This window comes from Arachis hypogaea, chromosome 14 (assembly GCF_003086295.3).
Source record: "Arachis hypogaea cultivar Tifrunner chromosome 14, arahy.Tifrunner.gnm2.J5K5, whole genome shotgun sequence".
In the NCBI taxonomy this organism is placed as follows: Eukaryota; Viridiplantae; Streptophyta; class Magnoliopsida; order Fabales; family Fabaceae; genus Arachis; species Arachis hypogaea.
In genome coordinates this window covers 30,822,352-30,848,838 of record NC_092049.1, presented here as the reverse complement: position 1 = coordinate 30,848,838, position 26,487 = coordinate 30,822,352, and the positions used below count along the sequence as shown (strand labels likewise).

Below are 26,487 nucleotides of genomic sequence, written 5' to 3'. Positions count from 1 at the left end.
AAGAACGTGATGAAGGTGATGATTATGTGTGACACTCATCACCATTCTCCCCTATGAACACGTGCCTGACAAACACTTCCGTTCTACATGAAATAAGCTAGAATGAATATCTCTTAGATCTCCTAACCAGAATGTTCGTGGCGTAAGCTAGAATGATGGCGGCATTCAAGAGAATCCGGAAAGTCTAAACCTTGTCTGTGGTATTCCGAGTAGGATTCAATGATTGAATGGCTGTGACGAGCTTCAAACTCGCGAGTGCTGGGCGTTAGTGACAGACGCAAAAGGAGGGTGAATCCTATTCCAGCATGATCGAGAACCGACAGATGATTAGCCGTGCTGTGACAGAGCATGTGAGCATATTTTTCACTGAGAGGAGGGGATGTAGCCACTGACAACGGTGATGCCCTTGCATAAAGCCAGCCATGGAAAGGAGTAAGACTGATTGGATGAAGATAGCAGGAAAGCAGAGGTTCAGAGGAACGAAGGCATCTCCATTCGCTTATCTGAAATTCTCACCAATGAATTACATAAGTATTTCTATCCCTATTTTATTATATTAAATTTGAAAACACCATTATCAATTTATATCTGCCTAACTGAGATTTGCAAGGTGACCATAGCTTGCTTTATACCAACAATCTCCGTGGGATTCGACCCTTACTCACGTAAGGTATTACTTGGACGACCCAGTGCACTTGCTGGTTAGTTGTATCGAAGTTGTGAACCATGGTATTAGCACCATGTTCTTGGCGCCATTGCCAGGGAAAGAAAGAGCCATAAATTTTACATAATCAAAGTGTAATCACGATTGCGCGTACCAAGTTGCTCACGTTGCCAGGGATTGTTTGAGCCTGGACATCACAATTTCGTGCACCAGTTACAAACTGGCGTTCAACTCCAAGATTGACCTCTACACATGTAACATTCAATCTCAGCCCAAGCACACACCAAGTGGGCCCCGGAAGTGAATTTATACATCAATTACTTACATCTGTAAACCCTAGTAACTAGTTTAGTATAAATAGGACCTTTTACTAGTGTATTTGACATCCTGGATTGTATTTTTGATCTTGTGATCACGTTTTGGGGGCTGGCCATTCGGCCATGCCTGGACCTTTCACTTATGTATTTTCAAACGGTAGAGTTTCTACACTCCATAGATTAAGGTGTGGAGCTCTGCTGTTCCTCAAAGATTAATGCAAAGTACTACTGTTTTTCTATTCAATTCAACTTATTCTGCTTCTAAGATATTCATTCGCACTTCAATCTGAATGTGATGAACGTGACAATCATCATCATTCCCTATGAACGCGTGCCTGACAACCACTTCCGTTCTACCTTAGATTGAATGAGTATCTCTTGGATCTCTTAATCAGAATCTTCGTGGTATAAGCTAGATTGATGGCGGCATTCATGAGAGTCCGGAAAGTCTAAACCTTGTCTGTGGTATTCCGAGTAGGACTCTGGGATTGAATGACTGTGACGAACTTCAAACTCGCGAGTGCTGGGCGTAGTGACAGACGCAAAAGGAGGGTGAATCCTATTCCAGTATGATCGAGAACCTCAGATGATTAGTTGTGCTGTGACAGAGCATTTGGACCATTTTCACAAGAGGATAGGATGCAGCCATTGACAAGGGTGATGCCTCCAGACGATTAGCCATGCAGTGACAGCGCATCGGACCATTTTCCAGAGAGGATTAAAAGTAGCCATTGACAACGGTGATATCCTTACATAAAGCCAGTCATGGAAAGGTGTAAGATTGATTGGATGAAGACAGCAGGAAAGCAGAGGTTCAGAGGAACGAATGCATCTCTATACGCTTATCTGAAATTCTAACCAATGAATTACATAAGTATTTTTATCCTTAGTTTATGTTTACTTATTATTTAATTTCGAAAACTCCATAACCTTTTGATATCCGCCTGACTGAGATTCACAAGGTGACCATAGCTTGCTTCATACCAACAATCTCCGTGAGATCGACCCTTACTCACGTAAGGTTTATTACTTGGACGACCCAGTGCACTTGCTGGTTAGTTGTATCGGAGTTGTGAATGAAAAACGATTTATTAAGACATGCGTACAGAGTTTCTGGCGCCGTTGCCTGAGATCACAATTTCGTGCACCAAGTTTTTGGTGCCGTTGCCGGGGATTGTTCGAGTTTGGACAACTGACGGTTCATCTTGTTGCTCAGATTAGGTAATTTTCTTTTTGTTTTATTTTCAAAAATTTTTAAAAAATCTTTCAAAAATTTCTCCTTTGTTTTCGAAAAAATTTTTAAAATAAAAATGTTTTCAAAAATATATTTTTCTTCAGAATTTTTAAGAATGAATTCTAGTGTTTCATGAAGCATGTTAAAGCCTGGCTGGTTGTAAAGCCATGTCTAATTCTTCTGAATAGGGAATGTCAGGCGTGTCATGTCTGAGTTACATACTAAAGCTTGGCTGGCTATTAAGCCATGCCTGACCCTGTAATTGGAGCTTTAGTTTAAAGAGCATAAGATTCCTGGAATTCATATTAAAAATTTTGGAATCCTTATTTTTCAAAATGATTTTCGAAAAAAAATTTTTATTAAAAGAAAATACAAAAAAATTCATAAAATCAAAAAAATCAAAAAAATATTTTGTATTTCTTGTTTGAGTCTTGAGTCAGATTTAAAGTTTGGTGTCAATTGCATGTTCATCTTGCATTTTTTCAAAAAATTCATGCATTCATGGTGTTCTTCATGATCTTCAAGTTGTTCTTGGTAAGTCTTCTTGTTTGATCTTGATGTTTTCTTGTTTTGCATCTTTTCTTGTTTTTCATGTGCATTTTTGCATTCATAGTGTCTAAACATGAAAGATTTCTAAGTTTGGTGTCTTGCATGTTTTCTTTGCATATAAAAATTTTCAAAAATAAGTCTTGATGTTCATCATGACATTCAAAGTGTTCTTGGTGTTCATCTTGACATTCATAGTGTTCTTGCATTCATCACATACTTTGATCCATAACTTTCATGCATTGCATCATTTTTCATGTTTTTCTCTCTCATCATTAAAAATTCAAAAATAAAAAAAAATATCTTTCCCTCTTTTCTCTCATAAATTCGAAAATTTGAGTTGACTTTTTTAAAACTTTTTAAAATCTAGTTGTTTTTATGAGTCAAATCAAATTTTCAATTTAAAAATCTTATCTTTTTCAAAATCTTTTTCAAAAATCAAATCTTTTTCATTTTTTTTATTTATTTTCGAAAATTTTAAAAATATTTTTCAAAAATCTTTTTTCTTATCTTTATCTCCTAATTTTCTAAAATAACATCATCAATTAATGTTTTGATTCAAAAATTTCAAGTTTGTTACTTGCTTGTAAAGAAAGATTCAAACTTTGAGTTCTAGAATCATATCTTGTGATTTCTTGTGAATCAAGTCATTAATTGTGATTTTAAAAATCAAATCTTTTTCAAAACTAATTTCAATCATATCTTTTCAAAAATATCTTTCTATTTTATCTTTTTCAAAATCATATCTTTTTCAAAAATTTGATTTTAAAATATCTTTTCTAACTTCTTATCCTCTTATCTCTTCAAAATTGATTTTCAAAATTTGTTTCAACTAACTAACTGACTTTTTGTTTGTTTCTTATCTTTTTCAAAACTACCTAACTAACTCCCTCTCTCTCTAATTTTCGAAAATATCTTCCCTCTTTTTCAAAATTTCTTTTTAATTAACTAATTATTTTAACTTTTGATTTTAAAATTTCAAAAAATTACTAACCTTTTTCAAAAACTATTTTCGAAAACCACTAACTCTTTTTCAAAAATTATTTTCGAAAATTCACTTCCTCACTCACCAAAAATCCGAACCCCCTCTCTCTCTTTGAGTTCAGATTTTCTCTTCTTCTTTTCTTCTATTCACACAGGGACCTCTATACTGTGGTAAAAAGGATCCCTATTATTATTATTATTTTTCTGTCCCTCTTTTTCATATGAGCAGGAGCAAAGACAAGAATATTCTTGTTGAAGCAGATCCAGAACCTGAAAGGACTCTGAAGAGGAAACTAAGAGAAGCTAAATTACAACAATCCAGCAAGCACCTTTCAGAAATTTTCGAACAGGAAGAGGAGATGACAGCCGAAAATAATAATAATGCAAGGAGGATGCTTGGTGACTTTACTGCACCTAATTCCAATTTACATGGAAGAAGCATCTCCATTCCTGCCATTGGAGCAAACAATTTTGAGCTTAAACCTCAATTAGTTTCTCTGATGCAGCAGAACTGCAAGTTTCATGGACTTCCATCTGAAGATCCTTTTCAGTTCTTAACTGAATTCTTGCAGATATGTGATACTGTTAAGACTAATGGAGTAGATCCTGAAGTCTACAGGCTCATGCTTTTCCCTTTTGCTGTAAGAGACAGAGCTAGAGTATGGTTGGACTCTCAACCTAAGGATAGCCTGAACTCTTGGGATAAGCTGGTCAAGGCTTTCTTAGCCAAGTTCTTTCCTCCACAAAAGCTGAGTAAGCTTAGAGTGGATGTTCAGACCTTCAGACAGAAAGAAGGTGAATCCCTCTATGAAGCTTGGGAGAGATACAAAGGACTGACCAAAAAGTGTCCTTCTGACATGCTTTCAGAATGGACCATCCTGGATATATTCTATGATGGTCTGTCTGAATTAGCTAAGATGTCATTGGATACTTCTACAGGTGGATCCATTCACCTAAAGAAAATGCCTGCAGAAGCTCAAGAACTCATTGACATGGTTGCTAATAACCAGTTCATGTACACTTCTGAAAGGAATCCTGTGAATAATGGGACGCCTATGAAGAAGGGAGTTCTTGAAATTGATACTCTGAATGCTATATTGGCTCAGAATAAAATATTGACTCAGTAAGTCAATATGATTTCTCAGAGTCTGAATGGAATGCAAGCTGCATCCAACAGTACTCAAGAGGCATCTTCTGAAGAAGAAGCTTATGATCCTGAAAACCCTATAATAGCAGAGGTAAATTACTTAGGTGAACCTTATGGAAACGCCTATAACTCATCATGGAGAAATCACCCAAATCTCTCATGGAAGGATCAACAAAAGCCTTAACAAGGCTTTAATAATGGTGGAAGATACAGGTTTAGCAATAGCAAGCCTTTTCCATCATCCACTCAGCAACAGACAGAGAACTCTGGAGAAAATACCTCTAATTTAGCAAACTTAGTCTCTGATCTGTCCAACGCCACTGTAAGTTTCATGAATGAAACAAGGTCCTCCATTAGAAATTTGGAGGCACAAGTGGGCCAGCTGAGTAAAAGGATCACTGAAATCCCTCCTAGTACTCTCCCAAGCAATACAGAAGAAAATCCAAAAGGAGAGTGCAAGGACATTAAATTGATCACCATGGCCGAACCTGTAAGGGAAGGAGAGGACGTGAATCCCAAGGAGGAAGACCTCCTGGGACGTCCAGTGATCAATAAGGAGTTTCCCTCTGAGGAACCAACAGAATCTGAGACTCATCTAGAGACCATAGAGATTCCATTGAACCTCCTTATGCCATTCATGAGCTCTGATGAGTATTCATCTTCTGAAGAGAATGAGGATGTTACTGAAGAGTAAGTTACCAAGTACCTTGGTGCAATCATGAAGCTGAATGCCAAATTATTTGGTATTGAGACTTGGGAAGATGAACCTCCCTTGTTTACCAATGAACTAAGTGATCTGGATCAACTGAGATTGCCTCAGAAGAAACAGGATCCTGGAAAGTTCGTAATACCTTGTACCATAGGCAACATGATCTTTGAAAAGGCTCTGTGTGACCTTGGTTCAGGGATAAACCTCATGCCCCTCTCTGTAATAGAGAAACTGGGAATCTATGGGGTACAAGCTGCTAAAATCTCATTAGAGATGGCAGACAATTCAAGAAAACAGGCTTATGGACAAGTAGAGGACGTGTTAGTAAAGGTTGAAGGCCTTTACATCCCTGCTGATTTCATAATCTTGGATACTGGGAAGAATGAGGATGAATTCATCATCCTTGGAAGACCCTTCCTAGCCACAGCAAGAGCTGTGATTGATGTTGACAGAGGTGAATTAGTCCTTCAATTGAATGGGGACTCCCTTGTGTTTACAACTCAAGGTTATCCTTCTGTAAACATGGAAAAGAGGCATAGTAAGCTTCTCTCAAAACAGAGTCAACCAGAGCCCCCACAGTCAAACTCTAAGTTTGGTGTTGAACTCCCATATCCAAACTCTAAGTTTGGTGTTGGGGAGTCTCAACAATGCTCTGAACATCTGTGAGGCTCCATGAGAGCCCACTGTCAAGCTATTGACATTAAAGAAGCGCTTGTTGGGAGGCAACCCAATTTTTATTTATCTAATTCTATTTTTCTTGTTCTTTCATGTTTTATTAGGTCCATGATCATGTGGAGTCACAAAATAAATATAAAAATTGAAAACAGAATCAAAAATAACAGAAGAAAAATCACACCCTGGAGGAAGACCTTACTGGCGTTTAAACGCCAGTAAGAAGCATCTAGCTGGCGTTCAACGCCAGAACAGAGCATGGTTCTGGCGCTGAACGCCCAAAATGGGCAGCATCTGGGCGTTTGAACGCCAGAATTGCACCCTGGAGAAGAGCTGGCGCTGAACGCCCAGAACAAGCATGGTTCTGGCGTTCAACGCCAGAAATGGGCAACAAATGGGCGTTCAACACCCAGAACAAGCACCAATCTGGCGCTGAATGCCCAGAGTTGTGTGCAAGGGCATTTTGCATGCCTAATTTGGTGCAAGGTTGTAAATCCTTGAACACCTCAGGATCTGTGGACCCCACAGGATCACCTCAGGATCTGTGGACCCCACAGGATCCCCACCTACCTCCACTCACTTCTTCTCACCCCTCTTTCACACAATCCCATAAACACTCTTCCCCAAAACTCTTCACCAATCACCTCAATCTCTCTTCCCTATCACCACTTCACCACTCAGATCCATCCACTCTTCCCCATAAACCTACCTCATAAACACCACCTACCTTCAAAATTCAAAATCAATTTCCCACCCAAACCCACCCTATATGGCCGAAACCTTACCCCCCCTCCCTTCCCTATATATAGCCCTCCATTCTTCTTCATTTTCACACAACACAACCCTCTCTTCCCCTTCTTGGCCGAATACAACCCTCCCCTCTCTCTTCCATTTCTTCTTCTTCTTCATCTCTTCTTTCTTCTCTTGCTCGAGGGCGAGCAGTATTTTAAGTTTGGTGTGGTAAAAGCATAAGCTTTTTGTTTTTCCATTACCATTGATGGCACCTAAGACCGAAGAATCCTCTAGAAAAGGGAAAGGGAAGACAAAAGCTTCCACCTCCGAGTCATGGGAGATGGAAAGATTCATCTCCAAAGCTCATCAAGACCACTTCTATGATGTTGTGGCCAAGAAGAAGGTGATCCCTGAGGTCCCTTTCAAGCTCAAGAAGAATGAGTATCCGGAGATCCGACATGAAATCCAAAGAAGAGGTTGGGAAGTTCTAACAAACCCCATCCAACAAGTCGGCATCCTAATGGTTCAAGAGTTCTATGCCAATGCATGGATCACTAGGAACCATGATGTAAGAACCCAAACCCAAAGAATTATATTACAATGGTTTGGGGGAAATACTTAGATTTTAGTCCGAAAAATGTGAGGTTGGCGTTTAACTTGCCTATGATGCAAGGAGATGCACGCCCCTACACTAGAAGGGTCAACTTTAATCAAAAGTTGGACCAAGTCCTCATAGACATATGTGTGGAAGGAGCTCAATGGAAGATTGACTCCAAAGGCAATCCAGTTCAATTAAGAAGACTGGACCTCGAGCCCGTGGCTAGAGGATGGTTGGAGTTCATCCAACGCTCCATCATCCCCACTAGCAACCGATCTGAAGTTACTGTGGATCGGGCCATCATGATTCATAGCATCATGATTGGAGAGAAAGTAGAAGTTCATGAAGTCATCTCCCTTGAACTCTACAAAATAGCCGAAAAGCCCTCTCCTGGGGCAAGGCTAGCTTTTCCTCATCTTATTTGCCATCTATGTTACTCAGCTGGAGCTTTCATAGAAGGAGACATTCCCATTGAGGAAGAGAAGCCCATCACTAAGAAAAGGATGGAGCAAGCAAGAGAGCCCATTCATGGATCTCAAGAGACACATGAAGCTCATCACCATGAGATCCCGGAGATGCCTCAAATGCATTTTCCTCCACAAAACTATTGGGAGCAAATCAACACCTCCCTAGGAGAATTAAGTTCCAACATGGGACCATTAAGGGTGGAACATCAAGAGCACTCCATCATCCTTCATGAAATAAGAAAAGATCAAAAAGCAATGAGGGAGGAGCAACAAAGACAAGGAAGAGACATAGAAGAGCTCAAGGACATCATTGGTTCCTCAAGAAGGAAATGCCACCATTACTAAGGTGGACTCATTCCTTGTTCTTATTTTCTGTTTTTCGTTTCCTTAATGTTAAGTGCTTATCCATGTTTGTGTCTTATTACATGATCATTAGTAGTTAGTAACTATGTCTTAAAGTTATGAATATCCTATGAATCCATCACCTCTCTTAAATGAAAAATGTTTTAATTCAAAAGAACAAGAAGTACATGAGTTTCGAATTTATCCTTGAACTTAGTTTAATTATATTGATGTGGTGACAACACTTTTTGTTTTCTGAATGAATGCTTAAATAGTGCATATGTCTTTTGAAGTTGTTGTTTAAGAATGTTAAATATGTTGGCTCTTGAAAGAATGATGACAAGGAGACATGTTATTTGATAATCTGAAAAAATCATAAAAATGATTCTTGAAGCAAGAAAAAGCAACAAAGAACAAAGCTTGCAGAAAAAAAAAAAAGAAAAAAAATATAGCGAAAAAAAATAGAAAGAAAAAGAAAAAGCGGTCTACATGATGTTCAACGTAGTCATTGGACGACATTCGGAGTATATTCTCTTGGGTCTCTAAGCCATGATTTGCATCGTCTCTCCTGACAACAGAGCATCCGAATCCGTGATTAGAACCTTCGTGGTATAGGCTAGAACCAATTAGCAGCATTCCTGAGATCCGGAAAGTCTAAACCTTGTCTGTGGTATTCCGAGTAGGATCTGGGAAGGGATGACTGTGACGTGCTTCAAACTTGCGAATGTTGGGCACAGTGACAGTGTGCAAAAGGATAGAGAGATCCTATTCCGACGCTAGTGAGAACCGATAGATGATTAGCCGTGCGGTAGCTGTACCTGGTATTTTTCATCCGAGACGAGAAATCTGACAGTTGATTAGCCGTGCAGAAATCGTACCTGGTATTTTTCATCCAAGAGGATCCTATAGCTTGCCATGGAAGGGAGCACGCATGATGAGCGGATAATTTATACGCTTTTTGGCATTGTTTTTAGTATGTTTTTAGTAGTATCTAGTTACTTTTAGGGATGTTTTCATTAGTTTTTATGTTAAATTCACATTTCTGGACTTTACTATGAGTTTGTGTATTTTTCTGTGATTTCAGGTATTTTCTGGCTGAAATTGAGGGACTTGAGCAGAAATCAGATTCAGAGGTTGAAGAAGGACTGCTGATGCGGTTGGATTCTGACCTCCCTGCACTCAAAGTGGATTTTCTGGAGCTACAGAACTCGAAATGACGCGCTTCCAATTGCATTGGAAAGTAGACATCCAGGGCTTTCCAGAAATATATAATAGTCCATACTTTGGCCAAGAATAGATGATGCAAACTGGCGTTCAACGCCAGCTCTCTGCCCAATTCGGGCGTCCAGCGCCAAAAAAGGATCCAAAACCAGAGTTGAACGCCAGAAATGGATCAAAACCTGGCGTTCAACTCCACAAATGGCCTCTGCACGTGGAAAGTTAAAGCTCAGCCCAAGCACACACCAAGTGGGCCCCGGAAGTGGATTTATGCATCAATTACTTACTTATGTAAACCCTAGTAGCTAGTTTATTATAAATAGGACCTTTTACTATTGTATTAGACATCTTTGGACGCCTGGTTCTTAGATCAGAGAGGCTGGCCATTCGGCCATGCCTGGACCTTTCACTTATGTAATTTTAACGGTAGAGTTTCTACACTCCATAGATTAAGGTGTGGAGCTCTGCTGTTCCTCAAAGATTAATGCAAAGTACTACTGTTTTCTATTCAATTCATCTTGTTTCGCTTCTAAGATATTCATTTGTACTTCAATCTGAATGTGATGAACGTGACAATCATCATCATTCCCTATGAACGCGTGCCTGACAACCACTTCCGTTCTATCTTAGACTGAATGAGTATCTCTTAGATCCCTAACCAGAATCTTCGTGGTGTAAGCTAGAATGATGGCGGCATTCAAGAGAATCCGGAAGGTCTAAACCTTGTCTGTGGTATTCCGAGTAGGATTCGATGAATGAATGACTGTGATGAGCTCCAAACTCGCGATTGCAAGGCGTTAGTGGCAGACGCAAAAGGATAGTAAATCCTATTCCAGCATGATCGAGAACCGACAGATGAATAGCCGTGCCGTGACAGGGTGCGTTGATCATTTTCACTGAGAGGATAAGATGAAGCCATTGACAAGGGTGATGCCTCCAGACGATTAGCCGTGCCGTGACAGGGCATTGGATCATTTTCCCGAGAGATGACCGAAAGTAGCCGTTGACAATGGTGATGTATCACATAAAGCTAGCCATGGAAAGGAGTAAGACTGATTGGATGAAGATAGCAGGAAAGCAGAGGTTCAGAGGAACGAAAAGCATCTCCATTCGCTTATCTGAAATTCCTACCAATGATTTACATAAGTACCTCTATCCCTATTCTATTATTTATTATTCGAAAACACCATTATCAATTTATATCTGCCTAACTGAGATTTGCAAGGTGACCATAGCTTGCTTCATACCAACAATCTTCGTGGGATTCGACCCTTACTCACGTAAGGTATTACTTGGACGACCCAGTGCACTTGCTGGTTAGTTACACGGAGTTGTGAACCATGGTCTTGGCATCATGTTTTTGGCGCCATTACCAGGGAAAGAAACAGCAATAAATTTTACATACTTAAAGTGTAATCACGATTCCGCGTACCAAGTTTTTGGCGCCGTTGCCGGGATTGTTCGAGTTTGGACAACTAACGGTTCATCTTGTTGCTCAGATTAGGTAATTTTCTTTTATTTTATTTTCAAAAATATTTCTAAAATTTTCTCATCTGTTTTCAAAAAAAATAAAAATGTTTTCAAAAATTTTTATTCAAAATTTTTAAGAATGAATTCTAGTGTTTCATGAAGTATGTTGAAGCCTGGCTGGCTGTAAAGCCATGTCTAATTCCTTTGGGAATGATTATGTCAGGCGTGTCATGTCTGAATTACATGCTGAAGTTTGGCTGGCCATTGGCCATGTCTAGTGTTTTGCACCGGAGCTTTCATTGAAAGCTTGGCTGGCTAGTGAGCCATGTCTAATTCCTGGACTGAAGCTTTAGACTAACATGGCAAGATTCCTGAAATTCATATTAAAAATTTTGGAATCCTTATTTTTTCTTTTACAAATAATTTTCGAAAAAAATCCAAAAAAAAATTTTAGAAAATCATAAAAATCAAAAACATTTTTTCTGTTTCTTGTTTGAGTCTTGAGTCATATCATAAGTTTGGTGTCAATTGCATGTGCATCTTGCATTTTTCGAAAATTTTTATGCATTCATAGTGTTCTTCATGATCTTCAAGTTGTTCTTGGTAAGTCTTCTTGTATGATCTTGATGATTTTTTGTTTTGTGTCTTTTCATGTTTCTCATATGCATTCTTGAATTCTTAGTGTCTAAGCATTAAAGAATTCTAAGTTTGGTGTCTTGCATGTTTTCCCTGCATTAAAAATTTTTCAAAAATATGTTCTTGATGTTCATCATGACATTCAAAGTGTTCTTGGTGTTCATCTTGACATTCATAGCATTCTTGCATGCATAACATGTTTTGATCTAAAAATTTCATGCATTGCATCTTTTTAGTGTTTTTCTCTCTCATCATAAAAATTCAAAAAATCAAAAAAATATATCTTTCCCTTTTTCTCTCATCAAATTCAAAAATTTGAGTTGACTTTTTCAAAAATTTTTAAAATCAAGTTGTTTCGTATGAGTCAAATCAAATTTTCAATTTGAAAATCTTATCTTTTTCAAAATCTTTTTCAAAAATCAAATCTTTTTCAAAATTCTTAGTTATTTTCGAAAAATTCCAAAAATATTTTTCAAAAATATTTTTCTTATTTTTATATCAAATTTTCGAAAATAACATAATCAATTAATGTTTTGATTCAAAAATTTGAAGTTTGTTACTTGCTTGTTAAGAAAGATTCAAACTTTAAGTTCTAGAATCATATCTTGTGATTTCTTATGAATCAAGTCATTAATTGAGATTTTAAAAATCAAATCTTTTTCAAAACTAATTTCTAAAATATCTTCTTATCTTACCTTTTTCAAAAAGTTGGTTTCAAAATATTTTTTCTAACCTCCTAACTTCTTATCTTTTCAAAATTTGTTTCAACTAACTAACTAACTTTTTGTTTGTTTCTTAACTTTTTCAAAACTACCTAACTAACTCTCTCTCTCTAATTTTCGAAAATATCTTCCCTCTTTTTCAAAAAATTTCTTTTTAATTAACTAATTATTCTTATTTTTATTTTTGATTTTAAAAATTTTCGAAAAATACTAACATTTTTCAAAAACCATTTTCGAAAATCACTAACTCTTTTTCAAAAATATTTTTCGAAAATTCTCCCTCTCCCATCTTATTCTATTTATTTATTCATTTACTAACATCTCATCTCACATCTCAACCCTCCTCACAGTTGTGTATCTTTCTTTACATCACACTTTTTGTCTCCCTCTTTTCTTCCACTCACAAAGGGACCCCTATACTGTGGTATAAAGGATCCATATTATTATTATTATTTTTTCTGTGCCCTCTTCTTTGTCATATGAGCAGGAGCAAGAACAAGAATATTCTTGTTGAAGCAGATCCAGAACCTGAAAGAACTCTGAAGAGAAAATTAAGAGAAGCTAAATTACAACAATCCAAAAATAACCTTTCAGAAATTTTCGAATAGGAAAAGGAGATGGCAGCCGAAAATAATAATAATGTAAGGAAGATGCTTGGTGACTTTACTGCACCTAATTCCAATTTACATGGAAGAAGCATCTCCATTCCTGCCATTGGAGCAAACAACTTTGAGCTGAAACCTCAATTAGTTTCTCTGATGCAGCAGAACTGCAAGTTTCATGGACTTCCATCTGAAGATCCTTTTCAGTTCTTAACTGAATTCTTGCAGATATGTGATACTGTTAAGACTAATGGAGTAGATCCTGAAGTCTACAGGCTCATGCTTTTCCCTTTTGCTGTAAGAGACAGAGCTAGATTATGGTTGGATTCTCAACCCAAAGACAGCCTGAACTCTTGGGATAAGCTGGTCACGGATTTCTTGGCCAAGTACTTTCCTCCTCAAAACCTGAGCAAGCTTAGAGCTGATGTTCAAACCTTCAGACAGAAAGAAGGTGAATCCCTCTATGAAGCTTGGGAAAGATACAAACAGTTGACCAAAAAGTGTCCTTCTGACATGCTTTCAGAATGGACCATCCTGGATATATTCTATGATGGTTTATCTGAGCTATCAAAGATGTCACTGGACACTTCTGCAGGTGGATCCATTCACCTAAAGAAAACGCCTGCAGAAGCTCAAGAACTCATTGACATGGTTGCTAATAACCAGTTCATGTACACTTCTGAAAGGAATCCTGTGAGTAATGGGACGCCTATGAAGAAGGGAGTTCTTGAAGTTGATACTCTGAATGCCATATTGGCTCAGAATAAAATATTGACTCAGCAAGTCAATATGATCTCTCAGAGTCTGAATGGAATGCAAGCTGCATCCAACAGTACTCAAGAGGCATCTTCTGAAGAAGAAGCTTATGATCCTGAGAACCCTGCAATAGCAGAGGTAAATTATTTAGGTGAACCTTATGGAAACACCTATAACTCATCATGGAGAAATCATCCAAATTTCTCATGGAAGGATTAAAAGCCTCAACAAGGCTTTAATAATGGTGGAAGAAACAGGTTTAGCAATAATAAACCTTTTCCATCATCCACTCAGCAACAGACAGAGAACTCTGAACAAAATACTTCTAATTTGGCAAACTTAGTCTCTGATCTGTCTAAGACTACGGTAAGTTTCATGAATGAAACAAGATCTTCCATTAGAAATTTGGAAGCACAAGTGGGCCAGCTGAGTAAAATGATCACTGAAATCCCTCCCAGTACTCTCCCAAGCAATACAGAAGAGAACCCAAAAGGAGAGTGCAAGGCCATTGACATAAGCACCATGGCCGAACCTACAAGGGGAGTGGAGGTCGTGAATCCCAAGGAGGAAGACCTCCTGGGACATCCAGTGATCAATAAGGAGCTTCCCTTTGAGGAACAAAAGGACTCTGAGGCTCTTCTAGAGACCATAGAGATTCCATTGAACCTCCTTATGCCCTTCATGAGCTCTGATGAGTATTCCTCTTCTGAAGAGAATGAGGATGTTACTGAAGAGCAAACTGCCAAGTTTCTTGGTGCAATCATGAAGCTGAATGCCAAATTATTTGGCATTGATACTTGGGAAGTTGAGACTCCCTTGTTCATCAATGAACTGAGTGATCTGGATCAACTGACATTGCCTCAGAAGAAACAGGATCCTGGAAAGTTCATAATACCCTGTACCATAGGCACCATGATCTTTAAGGCTTTGTGTGACCTTGGTTCAGGAATAAACTTCATGCCCCTCTCTGTAATAGAGAAACTGGGAATCTATGGGGTGCAAGCTGCTAAAATCTCATTAGAGATGGCAGACAGTTCAAGAAAATAGGCTTATGGACAAGTAGAGGACGTGTTAGTAAAGGTTGAAGGCCTTTACATCCCTGCTGATTTCATAGTCCTGGATACTGGAAAGGAAGAGGATGAATCCATCATCCTAGGAAGACCTTTCCTGGCCACAGCAAGAGCTGTGATTGATGTTGACAGAGGTGAAATAGTCCTTCAATGGAATGAGAACTCCCTTGTGTTTAAAACTCAAGGATCTCCCTCTGCAACCATGGAGAGGAAGCAGAAAAAGCTTCTCTCAAAGCAGAGTCAACCAGAGCCCCCACAATCAAACTCTAAGTTTGGTGTTGGGAGGCCACAACCAAACTCTAAGTTTGGTGTTGAACTCCCATATCCAAACTCTAAGTTTGGTGTTGAAGAGTCTCAACAAAGCTCTGCACATCTGTGAGGCTCCATGAGAGTCCACTGTCAAGCTATTGACATTAAAGAAGCGCTTGTTGGGAGGCAACCCAATTTTTATTTATCTAACTATATTTTTCTTAGTTATATGTCTTTGTAGGTTCATGATCATGTGGAGTCACAAAATAAATATAAAAATTGAAAACGGAATCAAAAATAGCAGAAGAAAAATCACACCCTGGAGGAGCATCTGTCTAGCGTTCAGCGCCAGAACAGAGCATGGTGCTGGCGCTGAACGCCCAAAATGGGCAGCTTCTGGGCGCTGAACGCCAGAACAGGCATGGTTCTGGCGTTCAACGCCAGAAATGGCACACAAATGGGCGTTGAACGCCCAAAATGGCCACCAACCTGGCGCTAAACGCCCAGAGTTGTGTGCAAAGGCATTTTTACATGCCTAATGGGTGCAGGGATGTAAATCCTTGAACACCTCAGCATCTGTGGACCCCACAGGATCCCCACCTACCTCCATTCACTTCTTCTCACCACTCTCTTTCACACAACCCCATAAACTCTCTTCCCCATCACCTCTTTACCACTCACATCCATCCACTCTTCCCCATAAACCTACCTCATAAACTCCACCTACCTTCAAAATTCACACAACACACCCCTCTACACCCTTCTTGGCCGAAACACTTCCCACTCTCCCTCTCCTTCATTTCTTCTTTTTCTTCATCTATTCTTTCTTTTATTGCTCGAGGGCGAGCAAAATTTTAAGTTTGGTGTGGTAAAAGCATAGCTTTTTTGTTTTTCCATTACCATTGATGGCACCTAAGACCGGAGAATCCTCTAGAAAGGGGAAAGGGAAGATAAAAGCTTCCACATCCGAGTCATGGGAGATGAAAAGGTTCATCTCCAAAGCCCATCAAGACCACTTCTATGATGTTGTGGCTAAGAAGAAGGTGATCCCTGAGGTCCCTTTCAAACTCAAAAGAAATGAGTATCCGGAGATCCGACATGAAATTCAAAGAAGAGGTGGAAGTTCATGAGATTATACCTCAAGAACTCTACAAGGTGGCTGACAAGTCCTCCACTATGGCAAGGTTAGCCTTTCCTCACCTCATCTGCCACCTATGCAATTCAGCTGGGATTGACATAGAGGGAGATATCCTCATTAAAGAGGACAAGCCCATCACTAAGAAGAAGATGGAGCAAGCAAGAGAGCCCATTCATGGAGCTCAAGAGGCGTATGAAGCTCATCACCATGAGATCCCGGAGATGCCTCAAATGCACTTTCCTCCATAAAACTATTGGGAGCAAATCAACACCTCCCTAGGAGAATTGAGTTCCAATATGGGACAACTAAGGGTGGAACATCAAGAGCACTCCATCATGCTTCATGAAATAAGAGAAGATCAAAAAGCAATGAGGGAGGAGCAACAAAGACAAGGAAGAGACATAGAAGAGCTCAAGGACATCATTGGTTCCTCAAGAAGGAAACGCCACCATCACTAAGGTGGATTCATTCCTTGTTCTTATTTCTTCTGTTTTTCGTTTTCTATGTTATGTGCTTATCTATATTTGTGTCTTCATTACATGATAATTAGTAGTAGTAACTATGTCTTAAAGTTATGAATGTCCTATGAATCCATCACCTCTCTTAAATAAAAACGGTTTTAATTCAAAAGAACAAGAAGTACATGAGTTTCGAATTTATCCTTGAACATTGTTTAATTATATTGATGTGGTGACAATGCTTCTTGTTTTCTGAATGTATGCTTAAACAGTGCATATGTCTTTTGAAGTTGTTGTTTAAGAATGTTAAATATGTTGGCTCTTGAAAGAATGATGACTAGGAGACATGTTATTTGATAATCTAAAAAATCATAAAAATGATTCTTGAAGCAAGAAAAAGCAACAAAGAACAAAGCTTGCAGAAAAAAAATATATATATATATAGGCGAAAAAAAATAGAAAGAAAAAGAAAAAGCAAGCAGAAAAAGCCAAAAGCTCTTAAAACCAAGAGGCAAGAGAAAAAAGCCAATAACCCTTAAAACCAAAAGGCAAGGGCAAATAAAAAGGATCCCAAGGCTTTGAGCATCAGTGGATAGGAGGGCCTAAAGGAATAAAATCCTGGTCTAAGCGGCTAAACCAAGCTGTCCCTAACCATGTGCTTGTGGCGTGTAGGTGTCAAGTGAAAACTTAAGACTGAGCGGTTAAAGTCAAGGTCCAAAGCAAAAAAAGAGCGTGCTTAAGAACCTTGGACACCTCTAATTGGGGACTTTAGCAAAGCTGAGTCACAATCTGAAAAGGTTCACCCAATTATGTGTTTGTGGCATTTATGTATCCGGTAGTAATACTGGAAAACAAAGTGCTTAGGGCCACGGCCAAGACTCATAAAGAAGCTGTGTTCAAGAAACATCATACTGAACTAGGAGAGTCAATAACACTATCTGAACTCTGAGTTCCTATAGATGCCAATCATTCTGAACCTCAATGAATAAAGTGAGATGCCAAAACTATTCAAGAGGCAAAAAGCTATAAGTCCCGCTCATTTGATTGAAGCTATATTTCATTGATAGTTTGGAATTTATAGTATATTCTCTTCTTTTTATCCTATTTGATTTTCAGTTGCTTGGGGACAAGCAACAATTTAAGTTTGGTGTTGTGATGAAAGGATAATTTATACGCTTTTTGACATTGTTTTTAGTATGTTTTTAGTAGTATCTAGTTACTTTTAGGGATGTTTTCATTAGTTTTTATGTTAAATTCATATTTTTGGACTTTACTATGAGTTTGTGTGTTTTTCTGTGATTTCAGGTATTTTCTGGCTAAAATTGAGGGACTTGAGCAGAAATCAGATTCAGAGGTTGAAGAAGGACTGCTGATGCTGTTGGATTCTGACCTCCGCACTCAAAGTGGATTTTCTGGAGCTACAGAACTCGAAATGATGCGCTTCCAATTGCATTGGAAAGTAGACATCCAGGGCTTTCCAGCAATATACAATAGTCCATACTTTGGCCAAGAATAGACGATGCAAACTGGCGTTCAACGCCAGCTCTCTGCCCAATTCGGGCGTCCAGCGCCAAAAAAGGATCCAAAACCAGAGTTGAACGCCAGAAATGGATCAAAACCTGGCGTTCAACTCCACAAATGGCCTCTGCACGTGGAAAGTTAAAGCTCAGCCCAAGCACACACCAAGTGGGCCCCGGAAGTGGATTTATGCATCAATTACTTACTTATGTAAACCCTAGTAGCTAGTTTATTATAAATAGGACCTTTTACTATTGTATTAGACATCTTTGGACGCCTGGTTCTTAGATCAGAGAGGCTGGCCATTCGGCCATGCCTGGACCTTTCACTTATGTAATTTTAACGGTAGAGTTTCTACACTCCATAGATTAAGGTGTGGAGCTCTGCTGTTCCTCAAAGATTAATGCAAAGTACTACTGTTTTCTATTCAATTCATCTTGTTTCGCTTCTAAGATATTCATTTGTACTTCAATCTGAATGTGATGAACGTGACAATCATCATCATTCCCTATGAACGCGTGCCTGACAACCACTTCCGTTCTACCTTAGACTGAATGAGTATCTCTTAGATCCCCTAACCAGAATCTTCGTGGTGTAAGCTAGAATGATGGCGGCATTCAAGAGAATCCGGAAGGTCTAAACCTTGTCTGTGGTATTCCGAGTAGGATTCGATGAATGAATGACTGTGATGAGCTCCAAACTCGCGATTGCAGGGCGTTAGTGGCAGACGCAAAAGGATAGTAAATCCTATTCCAGCATGATCGAGAACCGACAGATGAATAGCCGTGCCGTGACAGGGTGCGTTGATCATTTTCACTGAGAGGATAAGATGAAGCCATTGACAAGGGTGATGCCTCCAGACGATTAGCCGTGCCGTGACAGGGCATTGGATCATTTTCCCGAGAGATGACCGAAAGTAGCCGTTGACAATGGTGATGTATCACATAAAGCTAGCCATGGAAAGGAGTAAGACTGATTGGATGAAGATAGCAGGAAAGCAGAGGTTCAGAGGAACAAAAAGCATCTCCATTCGCTTATCTGAAATTCCTACCAATGATTTACATAAGTACCTCTATCCCTATTCTATTATTTATTATTCGAAAACACCATTATCAATTTATATCTGCCTAACTGAGATTTGCAAGGTGACCATAGCTTGCTTCATACCAACAATCTCCGTGGGATTCGACCCTTACTCACGTAAGGTATTACTTGGACGACCCAGTGCACTTGCTGGTTAGTTACACGGAGTTGTGAACCATGGTCTTGGTATCATGTTTTTGGCGCCATTACCAGGGAAAGAAACAGCAATAAATTTTACATACTTAAAGTGTAATCACGATTCCGCGTACCAACGCATGATTGGAAGAAGGCAATAGGAAAGCAGAGGTTTAGAAGCAACAAAGCATCTCCAAAGGCTTATTTGAAATTCCCACCAATGAATTACATAAGTATCTTTATTTTATTTTATGTTTTATTTATCTTTTAATTATCAAAACCTCATAACCATTTGAATCCGCCTGACTAAGATTTACAGGATGACCATTAATGAGTGGATAATTTATACACTTTTTGGCATTGTTTTTAGTATGTTTTTAGTAGAATCTAGTTACTTTTAGGGATGTTTTCATTAGTTTTTATGTTAAATTCACATTTCTGGACTTTAATATGATTTTGTGTGTTTTTCTGTGATTTCAGGTATTTTCTGGCTGAAATTGAGGGACTTGAGCAAAAATCAGATTCAGAGGTTGAAGAAGGATTGCTGTTGTTGTTGGATTCTGACCTCCCTGCACTCAAAGTGGATTTTCTAGAGCTACAGAACGCAAAATGGCGCGCTTCCAATTGTGTTGGAAAGTATACATCCAGCGCTTTCCAGCAATATATAATAGTCCATACTTTGGCTGAGTTTAGACGACTTAAAAGGGCGTTGAACGCTAGTTCTACGCTGTTGTCTGGAGTTAAACGCCAGAAACACGTCACAAGCCAGAGTTGAACGCCAAAAATACGTTACAAACTGGCGATCAACTTCAAGATTGACCTCTACACATGTAACATTCAAGCTCAGCCCAAGCACACACCAAGTGGGCCCCAGAAGTGGATTTATACATCAATTACTTACATCTGTAAACCCTACTAACTAGTTTAGTATAAATAGGACCTTTTACTAGTGTATTTGACATCCTGGATTGTATTTTTGATCCTGTGATCACGTTTTGGGGGCTGGCCATTCGGCCATGCCTGGACCTTTCACTTATGTATTTTCAAACGGTAGAGTTTCTACACTCCATAGATTAAGGTGTGGAGCTCTGCTGTTCCTCAAAGATTAATGCAAAGTACTACTGTTTTTCTATTCAATTCAACTTATTCCGCTTCTAAGATATTCATTCGCACTTCAACCTGAATGTGATGAATGTGACAATCATCATCATTCCCTATAAACGCGTGCCTGACAACCACTTCCGTTCTACCTTAGATTGAATGAGTATCTCTTGGATCTCTTAATCAGAATCTTCGTGGTATAAGCTAGATTGATGGCGGCATTCATGAGAGTCCGGAAAGTCTAAACCTTGTCTGTGGTATTCCGAGTAGGACTCTGGGATTGAATGACTGTGACGAACTTTAAACTCGCGAGTGCTGGGAGTAGTGACAGACGCAAAAGGAGGGTGAATCCTATTCCAGTATGATCGAGAACCTCAGATGATTAGCCGTGCTGTGACAGAGCATTTGGACCATTTTCACAAGAGGATAGGATGCAGCCATTGACAAGGGTGATGCCTCCAGACAATTAGCCATGCAGTGACAGCGCATCGGACCATTTTCCAGAGAGGATTAAAAGTAGCCATTGACAACGGTGATATCCTTACATAAAGCCAGCCATGGAAAGGAGTAAGATTGATTGGATGAAGACAGCAGGAAAGCAGAGGTTCAGAGGAACGAATGCATCTCTATATGCTTATCTGAAATTCTAACCAATGAATTACATAAGTATTTCTATCCTTAGTTTATGTTTACTTATTATTTAATTTCGAAAACTCCATAACCTTTTGATATCCGCCTGACTGAGATTTACAAGGTGACCATAACTTGCTTCATACTAACAATCTCCGTGGGATCGACCCTTACTCACGTAAGGTTTATTACTTGGACGACCCAGTGCACTTGCTAGTTAGTTGTATCGGAGTTGTGAATGAAAAACGATTTATTAAGACGTGCGTACAGAGTTTCTGGCGCCGTTGCCTGAGATCACAATTTCGTGCACCAACCATAGCTTGCTTCAAGCCGATAATCTCCGTGGGATCGACCCTTACTCACGTAAGGTATTACTTGGATGACCCAGTGCACTTGCTGGTTAGTTGTGCGGAGTTGTGAAAAGTGTGATCACAATTTTGTGCACCACTTGGCAGCGGCCATGACAGCAGTAGTGGAGCTTCATCATGTTTCTCTCTCTTTGCAAGTTCTCCGATGTCCCTCTTAGCGACGGCGACAAACCTCAGACGGTGACAGACGTGAACGAAGGCGACTAGCTTTCTCTCAATGACAACGATGAGCATGACGGCGACACAAGCTCGCAGCAGAGACATTCTAGCTCCCTATCTCTCTCCTCAACATTGCACTCTCTCTCTCTCCCTCCTCGATTAACATCGACGGCGATGGCGGCACCCAACTCCGCTGGTGCCATCCTTCTCCTCTCCTCCCCCTTTCTTCCCTCGTGGTCTTCCTCTTCTCTCTTTTCCTCTCTTTTCTTCTTTCCTTCTTTCTTTTCTTTTTCTTTCCGTGGGTATGGGGGTGACGACAGTAAGTTAAGGAGTGTGTTGTGTAAATTAGAATTTTATTTTGGGAATTTTAGGATTTATTAAAGTAGGAATTTTAATGAAATAATAATTTAAAACCAAATTTAACCCAATATAATTAGCTTTGAAAATACTACTTATTCTTCAACTTATTACAAATTATCTTCTTTATTCATAAAATAAGGTTCAAAAATCTAAATATTCAAATTAAAGAATACAAAATTCTCATTATTTTTCAATTACTAAAATTTTAAATTTGGAATACAAAAATTGTCCAATTAGTATAAAATTCTCTAAAAATATAATCTTGATTAAATATAATAAATTGCAAATAACTTATTATTTAATTTCTAAAAAATCAAAGTCTTACCCATAAGATGGTTATTATAATGTATAATATGTATGAAATAAAGTGACATTATATCATGATAGGCAATGCTAACATCTATATTAAAAATATTTAAGATATGACATATAAAAAAGAAGTATAAAATCCCTACCTCCAGTGAAGTTTCTATATATATATTCCAATGCAAACAGGCACAATTCGTTAGCGCAGAAAGACGTGTTCCATAGCTAGACTTTGTGTATGTTTTGATGTAGGTATGAATTTTTGACTGAATAGAAAAAAAATCTCCATATTCCGTAGTTTGCATAGTTCAAAGAGGATATCTTTCTGAACAATATATGAGTTAAATTTGTGAATAGTTTGGCAAGGGGTTTAGAGTGAGAGTAAGAGATAATGGTTTTTCTTATAATGAAGTGGGAAAAGTATATATATGAAAGACAATTTATAAAGATAATAGAAGATAGAGAAGCTAGATTACCTAAAATATTTTGTATAAAAAAAAGAGAATAGAATGATAAAGAAAGGACTCAAATAGCTCTTAGTTATGTACAGACTATGTTAGAAGAATCTAACTCGCGTTTAGGTGAAATCTCCAGTATGAATGGTCACTTTGCAAGCCTTATAGAGTTTTCTATATTTTGAATTTGGAAATAGCTATTAGACACAAATTTATATATAATTGAGTTATCTTTAAAACAAATTTTGAACAAAGTCAACTGGATGACTACATCTTGAGATATTCATGAAATACTGTTAGTATATCAGGCTGGTTGGTTAGAGCACGATTTTCTACTATGAACTTGTAACAGATTTATCTACCTAATCTAATTTAAATTTGATTTTACAATAAACTTAAAGAATAAAGCTAGTTTTAATATCTTTTCATGTAAATATAGAATTACTTATGACTATATCTTAAAAGGTTATTTATTGTCGGTTAGAAATTCACTAAAACTAGCATTTTTATATTTTTTAGATAGGTTGGTTTTGTAAGTGCATTATCTTCTAGTATTTTATTATAAAGTTAAAATTCAAATTATTATAAATTTAATTAATTAAATAGTAACCATAACTAAAAAACTGAGATGTTACATTATTGATAAAATAGTCCCTAAATGATTTTAAAATACCACAAAAAGAACTAATAAACATTATATTTTTTATAGGTAACAAAATTTTATTTATATTTATCAGAATAAAAATTAAGAAGGTGCACAAAAAAAATTAGAAAAAAACTTGATCTTTAATTTTTTTTTATTTTTTAATAAAAATGGTGATTCGCAATAACAAATTTCTAAAAACATTTACTTGACAAAAATGATCAAATATTTAGGATGAAGATATTTTATTTTTCTAATAATGGCTGCAAAAATTTGTATCAAACTTCGATCTCTAAAGTCTTTTCTTAGAATATATATTTAATATCTAGTTTGTCGTGTTTTTAAATCTTTTGAGACTTATTTATCATTAACATCTTTTAGAGTTCATTTTATCAGTGATACGAACTTTTGAATACTATTTTAATAGTTTACTCTAATTTATTATGTATAATAGTATTATGTAAAATTGTTTATGGTTTTAATATATATTAGTACATGTATAGCTATTATATTATTAGTATATATTTAGTTGCACATGGATCAATTTGTTATACTTTGGTTGTATTATGGTTGAGAAATGACAAATGTTCTATTATTTGGTTTGATAAAATTATTGGTTATGTAATAATTGAAAAATAAGTGATGAATTACTTGTTTTTGATAAAAAAGTAGAACGGTGGAAATATCTAAGTATAATTAGGAGATATTTTATATGTCAAAATATTTTAACAATTTTGAATAAAGGTGGGTACATCTTGTAAAATTGTAATTAATGTTATATGTTGCTTTTAATTCTTATAGGGATGCCAAAATGATAACAACATGCTAACAACAAGACTTAAGAACATTTTCATATAGAGAAAGTATGAAGAATCAAGGAATTTAGTGTACAATGTGTACAATAGAAGTAAAATTAAAATAAACATCAAATAATAATTAAGTTAATTAATTTCAAAATTCAAATTTTTAAAAAATAAAAGAAAACCATCGTATAAAAGAAATCTGTTCTCCTTGTTTAGTACCCGATCCCTCTCCCTCAAACCCTAATCCCTCTCTGTCAAACCCCAACGCCGTGCCGCCCTATTCCTAACAACCCGACCGCCACAGCCACCGCCATTGACGCAATAGGGGCCCCAAGGACAGCAACATGCCGTCAGCCGCCACGCCATCGTTTGGCGACCACTCGCCCTTCCGCCGTGATGGAATCAGCCGCAGCCACTGCCATTCACGAATGCTCGCGTCCTCCCAGTCGCAATTTGCGGAGCCGCCACCACTACGTCTTCCTTCCACTCGCAATTCACAGTTCACCGCTGCAGCCCCCTCTCCTCGCAGTTTGCAGATCACCGCCGCAGCCGTCCTCCCCTCCCGGTTATATCTTCGTCAATCACTGCCGCATTCAAAAAGATCGTCGTTTCTCCCTTTTTTTCTTCAAAATTTTATGAAATTTTATGAAGCACTAAGTTGGATGTTCATTCTCTATTTTTTAAGAAGATTTAAAAAAAATTGCCACTTAGCAACTATTAATGAATTTTTTCCTTAAAAGAGTCTAGATGTTGTCTATCCTGATTCCAAGCATTGTTGCTGTTTTACAAAAAGTTATTATAGGTATGTGAAGGAAACTGAATCCCTTTTTGCAGTTTAATAGGTATTGATGAAGTAACAACTTCAACTCCCCTGGAACTAGTTGATGCCAATGACAGATCCTGTATTACACTTGCATATAGAGAATATTGGTGGCACCTATAGGGAATAGCTGAAAATCACCAGGTACTGATGAGAGCCAATATCTTAGTGACCATTTTCGACATTTGGAAGCACTTACAGTTTGTATGAGGATTCTTCTAATGCTTTCACGATCGAATGGATGATCTAGCTTAGACATGGATGCTAACCTCAAAAGGTGATCAAGGTGTTGATGCTTTTTATTTACCTTAATATACCTCTAGTTTTAAGTTTGATGCTTTTTATTTTGATTGCCTTATATTAGTCATTCTTGATTTACCTTAATAAAAACTAATTTCTTAGGGCTTTTTACAAGGGATAAAGTCTGTGTCATATATTTATATGTATTTTAAACGAAAGGCATACTAAGAGTGATGCAGTTATGTAATTGTTATAAATTCTGGGTAGATAACTACATTATTAATTCACTGCTCTTAAATCAGAACTGTATTAGCTTTCATTAAGGTGAATGTAAGTGCAAATACCAGGGGAGCAACCTTGGATTTAAGTCAACGACTAGGAGGGACGTTGCATTGGTGAACAAGAGCTGTGACTTTGTGAAGACGAACACTCAGTGCCGCCGGTGTGGTGGCAGGACATGAACAAGGGCCTGGTCAGGGGTTCGGATGGTCTCTGGAGACGGCCGGAGCACCCAAGGCACGTCGACCACCCAGAAGATATTGATCACCATCTTAACCAACTAGGCCTCGTTCAATCCCAATCTTGAGTCAAGCTCTTCGCTCCTTCTTTTTATGTCGGTTGAGACAATGACATAAACAACAGCGTTATGTGACATTTAGGTTTGTAAAACAAATACTAAATTGTATTTTCCTTTAGCCATTTAAACTAAGTCGGATGTTCATTTTACTATAATTGTGGATGGTTTTTTCTATTCTAAAGTAGATGGTTATTTTGGGTATACCATTTATCTTTTACTTGATTTCCTGCATTTTGTTTGCACATGCCCCGCAAGTTTTTTTTATTATGTGGTTTGAATTAGATTTAGTTTAATTTGATTGAATTCAAGTTGGGTTTTAGTTACACCATTTAAACATGATGCACGAATGGTATTTTTGGTCAATTGCTTAGTTGTTTCTTATCAACTAATGTGGATGTTCATTTTACTGTACATGCGAATTGTTCTTTTCTTTCTAAAGTGGATGTTTATTTTGGGTATATCGTTTGTCTTTTACTTAATTTTCTGGTTTTTGCATACCCATGCTCCGCATGTTTTTTTTGTTTTATGGTTTAGGAATTAGAGATTAAAATACGATTC

The 26,487-nt window shown here is 37.8% G+C and overlaps 2 non-coding genes across 2 annotated transcripts; both read right to left on the bottom strand.

Annotated features, from left to right (window-relative positions):
* Window positions 1-4,500: 4,500 nt before the first annotated feature.
* On the bottom strand, window positions 4,501-4,608 carry LOC112746566 (small nucleolar RNA R71). Its single transcript, XR_003174444.1, has one exon. It is a non-coding gene; the product is annotated as a small nucleolar RNA R71 (small nucleolar RNA).
* An 8,863-nt stretch (window positions 4,609-13,471) lies between these two features.
* On the bottom strand, window positions 13,472-13,579 carry LOC112745402 (small nucleolar RNA R71). The gene has a single exon (XR_003173333.1). It is a non-coding gene; the product is annotated as a small nucleolar RNA R71 (small nucleolar RNA).
* Between the last annotated feature and the right edge of the window lie 12,908 nt (window positions 13,580-26,487).